The sequence below is a fragment of the Mangifera indica genome, chromosome 6 (genome assembly GCF_011075055.1).
Source record: "Mangifera indica cultivar Alphonso chromosome 6, CATAS_Mindica_2.1, whole genome shotgun sequence".
NCBI lineage: Eukaryota > Viridiplantae > Streptophyta > Magnoliopsida > Sapindales > Anacardiaceae > Mangifera > Mangifera indica.
Genome location: NC_058142.1, coordinates 4,165,164 through 4,173,336, shown reverse-complemented (window position 1 = coordinate 4,173,336; position 8,173 = coordinate 4,165,164). Strand labels below are relative to the sequence as shown.

The 8,173-nt window shown below is 30.7% G+C and overlaps 1 pseudogene; it reads right to left on the bottom strand.

Annotated features, from left to right (window-relative positions):
* Positions 1-2,465: 2,465 nt before the first annotated feature.
* On the bottom strand, positions 2,466-7,772 carry LOC123217894 (annotated as a pseudogene).
* Between the last annotated feature and the right edge of the window lie 401 nt (positions 7,773-8,173).

The following is an 8,173-nucleotide window of genomic DNA, read 5'->3' as shown; positions in this document are numbered from 1 at the left end:
ATTTTTAAAATTAAGTCAAACTTAAATTAGAGAGATTTTAACTCATTTTAACTCTTAAATTAGATAAATAATTTGATTCATTTTAAATTTAGTTCATAATTTGCATTGTTTCATCTATTATTAAATAAAATAATATCGTTTTTTAATAAATTATGAATTCAAATTATAAATTTAAGTCATACATCTGAATTATAAATTTGAATCATAAACTCAAATTATATCTAAATTTTATTCAATAAACTTGCATCAAATTCAAAACTAAACTAAACGACGCCAGATATTCAACATAAAAGATATTCAAACTCAATTTGTATATATTCACACCGCTATAATCATGGTCTGATAATATTAAGCGACGCCAGAGTGTAAGAAAGATTTTACCAGTGAGAAGAAGCCATACATTAATTAATTCAGTCTTGGTAATTAAGGGCCTTTATCTTATTTGTCCAGACTTGTCCAATGCCATGTGACCCAAAACAAAGATGACAGCAAATGAAACTATAAGTTGTCCCTTTCAATACTTCTTTTGATTTGTACTCTATAATTTCAATTCCGTACCTAATTACTCAATTATAATATTTTCCAGCCTAACCCAATTTTTTAATCTAGGGCTTCGAGTTTGCTCCTTCTCATCCTGTGCCTAAAATCGCGATAACTCGTAATTGGGCACGTTGTGGGACCAACTTTAACTCACACAACAACATTAATTAATTAATTAAGTTTTACTTTTCTTAATTCTAACTTTATCTTAATTCAATTAACACGCAACCTAACTTCAAAGTACCTTTGTAATTGGGTTACAATCAGATGCTGAACATGCAAAATTCTGATGAATTCCAGATGTTTTCTTAAAAATAAATTCTAGTGACTAATTTAGAGAAAATTTATAAAATACTTTAAAGGAAATTATATTAAATAACTCATTTTTGGAAGTTAGACTTTTAGGAATATGTATAAACGTTTAAGCTATAACAATTTTTTAAAATGAAAAATAATTTGGATAATCCCACTTTAATTTAGGATTAGATTCAAATTGAATTTAACTTATTTGAGTTTAAGTTTGAGCTTGATTCGATTTATATAAAACCAAACTCGAGTTTGATTTTAACTCGAACTCAAATCGAGTTTTTAGTTTAACTTGTTATTAAAACAATGTCGTTTTAATAAATATTAATCAAAATAATATCATTTTGTATTAAAATTTTAAACTTACAAGTTGAATACTCTAAAACTCAAATTCGAAAATATTGAACTTTTAGACTCGAATTTAAGTTCGTTTGAACTTTTAGACTCGAATTTAAGCTTGTCAAATTCAGCAAATTGAATATGAATAGGGGTAATAGAGGTGTTATAAAACCATGTGATTTTTGTTATCCTAATCTTTAAGTCCATTACAAACTAAGTGCAAGTTTAATCTTTCTCTTGCACAAGTTTAATAATACCTCCAATAATAACACGCCAAAGTTTTTATCTAATTAAAAGAGTTTTCATCCGTTGAACCTATAGGTTGTGGTTAAATCCAATCAATGGTGTGGTAATTGGCTTGGAAATATCAATTTGCACCATGTTATGGCAGAATTTATAAAAGCACATGTTAGCCAAAAAAATCAAATCATAAAAGAAACAGAAACATGTATCTGTGTAGTTTTAGGGAAATAAAGTTATTGTTATAAACAAAAAGATAGAGGTATCAAAGCTCATATGAGTTATGATATTATTTTATGAACTAAAAATGGTATATTCAACTCTGTGTCTAATAGTATATTGAATTGTCTATTTATACAATACAAACAAGATTATAAAATGAAAAAATATAAAATTTGTACGATCACTATGATTAAGAGAATCATTAAATTTGAGGGTCAAAGTCCTACAATAATGCAAGAATCCTTATAATTAGGTTAATATGGAAAATCACTATAATGTATGGTCAAAGTCCTCTAATAATGCAAGAATCTTATAATTAAGTTAATATAACTATTTTTTTTTTATAATAGCATTTGTATCTAGTTTGCTTTTGAGAAATAATTTAGCATATGAAAGCTGGCTAAATTAAACAAGTTTATGGTTTTATTTAGGTTTTTCTTTTGATACAATGGGATATAAAATATGATAATTTTTTAATCATTAATGGAATGCGTTAAATCAATTTTTATTGTATGAATTTACATGCAGTTGTATGAATAACAATTATTTTGATAGCATATTGTTAACTTATCATAAACATATGTTTAAAAAAATTTGAGTGTTAGTTGCATTCATCTTTTTTGAGAGAATCACAACAATGCAAATGGCATAAATCAGCATAAAAAACACCCATCTTTGATCATTTTTTCTTTTTTGTATTGTTGAAAATGTTTTTATAATTTATTTAAATGTTTGTTCTTTTCCTCGTACTGGCATTGGCTTCATCAGCAACTTATAACTCATTGATCAACCCTCTGTCTCAATTGGCAATATGAGCAAACATGAACCGGAGTCAAAACTTCGAAACTTTTATTTCCTTGAAATCCATAAACTATGATGCGATTTACATAAACTTGAAATCCATAATAGTCAAACCTTATAGTGCTATATTACACAAAATTTTACAGATATGTTGATGCGATTTACACATCTATAAACAACTCTTATTTAATCGGTTCTTCACTCGCTAAAATTTTAATCCACTGCTTCTGCTTGACTAATTTAAGTGTTAATTGTTGGGCATTAAAACTTTATTCCTGTATTCTGCTAAAGCCCACATTGGGAATATATTCCTGTATTCTGCATAGTGCAACATGCAGTTCCTCATGAAAACTCCCATAATTTCCTATACCATTAAAAATTTTAAAAAAATAATGGACATCAGTTTACTATAAATCTTATGCTTATGTTACCAATTTCACATCTTATATTATCAATATATTTTCAGGGAAATTCAGCTTAGAGTAAGATATATCGTTACCTGTTGGGGGAAATCTCCATTTTCCAGCTGAGAGTTTATCAACAACTTTGCAGCGCGATGAATTGGTGCTGAGTTTCTCTCAGCCTATCTTATGAAATGAATACTAAAATTAATTCAATGCCGAATTGTAAAGAGAGTCAATTAGCAACATAAGATATACATTTCAGTTATGAGCTGACCTGGCCTGAATGAATTAAACCAATCACAGCCCATGCAGTTTGTACCAAATTCGATCTTTTTCCTTCAAGTGGCGTATATATCTGTATCACCAAGCAATTAGGATGAACTCAACTCTTATGAGGCATGATATAGAGCTCATTTAATGGAAAAAATGAGTTCCAAATGGACAATATAATATAATACTATATAAGAGTGTGGTCTTAACCTATTTTGACTAGTTTTATTAAAGATTTTTTAATAAATAAAACTATACGTACAAACAGATTATATAAATTTATATAAGATAACAGTTTATAATTAAGTTATGTAATTATTTTCATTTCCTATAATTTTAAGTACAATTTGGTTATACACATACCATTACTTTTTTTCTAATCTATAGTGAAGAAACTCATACTGAATACTAATGTGTGTTTATATATACAAAAGAAATTACCTTCTTTGAGCAGGAGATACATGTCTCTCCCCAACCACCATCTTCACATTGTGAATTTAGCAGAAAATCAACTGCTTTTCGAATAGACAAAGAGTTGTTGTAAGTCTTCCCAGCAGCAACCAAACCTCCAATGGCAAAAGTAGTACCATAGATGAAGCAGATTCCCCAGTTTCCATACCTATAAACATGTTTGTCCATTTGTGAACTTTATTATGAGAGGATGCAAAAATTTTTTACCATCCACAACAAGTAACATGTACCATGAACCATCAGTAGTTTGCTCCTTTTCGATGTATCGTACAGCCTTTTTGATGAAATTTTCAATCTCTATCTTTCTGTGATGTGGGTACAATTTCTTAAATAAAACTAATGCTTGGATTGCTGATGCTGTGCATTCAACATACCTGAATTACTTATTTAATTAGCATTAATGCAAGAATTCACACTAACATGAATAATTTGTAGTTTGCAAAAGGGGAAATGATTTTAATCTTACGTATGCTCAACAACAAGGTCCTCAAGAAACTCTACAGGATTGAGCCACTGAAGAGGAATAAACAAAACCAAAGAAAGAAAGAAATATCAAAAGGATCCCGATATCATAACAACAAAAATACAGTCAATTCATATTTTTTATGTAGATACCTCCAATACTAAGGAAGCACCTGCTGGCTCCCAAACTGCTAATCCTCCGTCTTCACTCTATAAATAATGAATAAAATTAATCACATGAGAAAAATTAATAAAAAATTCGGAGAACTATCGAACATTTACCTGAAGAGAAAGTATAAAGTTGACAGCTTCATATAGTCTCTCAGGTTTCATTTTCTCTCCGACGATTTCGGCAGGTAAAATTGAAAGAAGTAGGCAACACTATGGAAACTCAGAAATAAAGTTGTGAGAAAATTATTATATATGATTATGGGTAAAATTGATTGATTACCTTCAAGCACTCTGCAGTGCAATCAGAAACTTGCCATCCATGATCTTGATCAGAGAAAGGCCATGCTCCTTTGGAAAAGTGACGGAACATGCTTTTGAAGTCACCTAAAGGATTATCCTTGATCTTCAAAATTACAATTCATTGGCATGATTCAGTGAAGTCCAAAGCAATAAATCAAGAGGAAAAAGAAATAATTGAAGCAATGCCTAAAAGATTTTATATATGAAACCTGAGATTGCTTTAAAAAGTAATGCCCTTTAGAGACTGTAGGTCCAATTTCATCAGTCAGGTTGCTTGCAATCAGAGCTTGAAGGCCTAATGCAGTATCCCACACTTGACTGCCAAAACTCTACAAAATGATCGCAAGTGTTAAATCAATTGAAGCACAATCCATCGATTTTAAATTCATTAAATCTATCAATGATGCAGTGAATTAGTACAAACCTGAACCTTCATTCCATCTTCCCCGAGCCAAATGTAATCAGCAATTCTGGCGAGATGCTTTTTAAAGGCGTCTCCATTAGGGTCTTCAACCCAACAAGCGAGCATACACAATGGCTATCCAATTCAAGTGGCTTAAGTATGAGTATCAACTGGATCATGAATTCATACATATATTTGAATAGTTTTACCTTTTCGGCACTTCCAATGGTAATGTATCGACTACTCTCATCTTCATAGTGAATAAACTTTATTGTTTCTTTAAGAGCCCTTTCTCTAATCAATTTGTTCAAAGGCCAACGAGTTAGGAGAGGCTCAGTTGCTAAGTAAAGACTATCCCAAAGTACATCTTGTACCAATGGATGGGGATAATATAAATCCTCCTGTAACAACATAAAACATGCAAGCTTTTGATGCATTTCAGTCTCTGACAAATCCATGATTAAATGCTAAAAGGTACAGTTCAAAATTAAAAAAAAAAATTATGACAAAAATAATAGGGGAAAAGAAATTATATATGAAGTGCTTCTAAGATTTGGCATGTATAAAAAAAATAACATTTCTATATTCACCAAGCTTTGAGTACTCAGTAGATAGTTCATTAAATGATTGCATATTATCTTATTTTAATTCAAAATCATTCAATCATATAATGACATACTATTTGGAAATCCAATTGTCTATTCAAAATTAAGAAAACATAGTTTTATTGTTAAAAAAATGTTGTCTTATATATTTCATATAAGATTTGCATTTGAGAAAACATGTGGAGAATATATAGAAAAATTATATTTGCCATTATAGTCTAAGGAGCAAGGGAAAATAACCTTTGCACATAGATGACGCACTTTCCTCCAGTTGATTTCATTGTAAGGCCGAGTATGAAGTTCTTCCTTAATTGTTGAATTAGTGGGGTTATTGGACCAACAAATCTCTTACCATATAAATAGGACAAGGGCATGTAAACCAATCGACAAAAGCACCACATTTTTGCTGCATTAAATAGGAAAAGGCAAATTTAATAACTATAGATCAAGCACCAACAAAATAGCAATATTGAAGTTATATAGCGGAAAAGGAAAATCCTCTACCAATAACAAAAGGCTTCAAACAATTGTGACAATCTTATTTCATAATACTATTGCATTTGACATTTACCATATGCATAAATTCATGGTTTCTTAATATGCACAAAATACCTGGATGCATTGGGAAAAAAGAAGGAAGCATCCAAAACTCTGGAGGCATTGGGTTGGTGCCAGACCAGTCAAACACACCAAGAATCTGTGGCATACAAAAAATGATAAAATATCGATCTTCAAATTAAGATTAATAAAACTAAGTGTATAAACAATGATCACAAATTTATACACAAACGATAATATATCACTATGTGAATTGGTGATTTTGAATTAAAAATAAAACAATACTTCATCATACGGTGATATATCATCGTTTTTGTTTATTGTTTATACACAAAATTAACGTTATTCATTTAGAATATATGTCATACCGAAAGCCAATTTTTGCCCCAAGAGGGTACATATGTTACACCACCGTGGTCAAGGATCCATTTTCTTGCTCTCGCACAAGCATTATTTTCACCATCATCAGGTCCTAATCCCAGTAAACGCATACAAATATAACTAAAAACTGTACCAAACATGCTACTATGGCTCTCTATGTGTATTCCCCATCCACCATCCTCATGCTGCATTATCAGACAGTACAATTAATTTAACGTTGAGACTTAAGAGTTGTTCTAATTTTCATTGCGAACCTGGTGATTGTACAAGTAACGAAGTATTTCCTTGTGATACTCAGACGTAAATACAGTATTCAGATGCCCGGTAATGTACAAGCACAACACCTGCAATGTGCATAAGAGATGGGGAAAAACTTTTACTAGTAAATGTTGAAAATATATTAGATTTACAAGTATAGAGATTGAAACTTATATTACACAAAATTAATTGATTTATGTTAAGATTCAATTCATACAATTATATACCGCTCATTTTACTCAATTTTATTTTATGTGAGACTTTCTTTCTTTTTATTTGACTCACCAACACTAAACAAACCCAACTTTTCGTAATGTATAAGAGTTAGAAACCATTAAATCAGTGGAGTTTTTAGTTGCAAATTGATCTGTCCTAGTTCAAAATAGAGGCAAGAATCTCTCTGTAAGAGTAGTTAAGAGTAAACTTTAGAAGATAAAAGTAATCAGCATAACAAGAACACTCACAAAAGGAGGAAGAAAATATAACGGGCCAGCATTTTCAGAAGGCCAATGGCCATCGCTGGCTTGTAAAGCTGAAAAGTGGTCGGCAGCTCTTCGCAGAGCAATCGTTGCAGTTTCATGCGTAATCTCCTCACCATCCTTAACCTTCACCTGTGTTATTGTTTGTTTGAAGTTTTTCTCCCTCAGGAACTACGTTTGTCCAGAGAAAGTTAGCGCAACGAAACCCGCATTAATATGTTTGCAAGGAAAATAATGATAATAATAATAATAATTAAACAAATCTAGAGTGTGTTTTTTTCCAACTGATAATTAATATGTATGCTACTTTGAAATTAGAATTATGATCAATGAAAGGGAATTGTACCTGTAATCGCCAAAGTAAGTCACTGGCTGGCTTAACCTTATGTCGATTTTTGTGGAAATTTTGGCGAGCTTCCTCAACCGCAGCTAGCTCCTCGGGTGTGCCTGCATCAGGATCGAATTCCCATATTTGTCTACCCACATAATTATTCGTGCTAAACATATACGGGCTATCTCCACCCTTTGCAATCTTGAGTCTCCACATATTAATATTCCACTCTCCTTATTTAAGTTTTGTGCCTGCACCATCGTTTCTTTCATTTTTATGTTATACATATATTATGCATGCATAGCATAGACTTCTTTAAAAAATTGTATCATGACATTATTTCATTTTCATCAATCTTATTCACAGACAACACTTATAAGAGATGGGATTATCATGCTAGCGATATGTAAAAGGCCAAAAGACTTATTTGCACCAAGAAATATTGAAATCTTAAATTCTCACTCTTCAACTTTTAAAAATTTAAACACTCACCTATAAACAATTTTCTATTAAAAATGTTAGTTATAGTTTGGGATAAAACCATCATTTAATAAAATTTTAGGTTTTATTACATTTTCCTCCACAGGTTTAAAAATATCATAATTTTCTCATAACCCAAAGTTTGACAAATG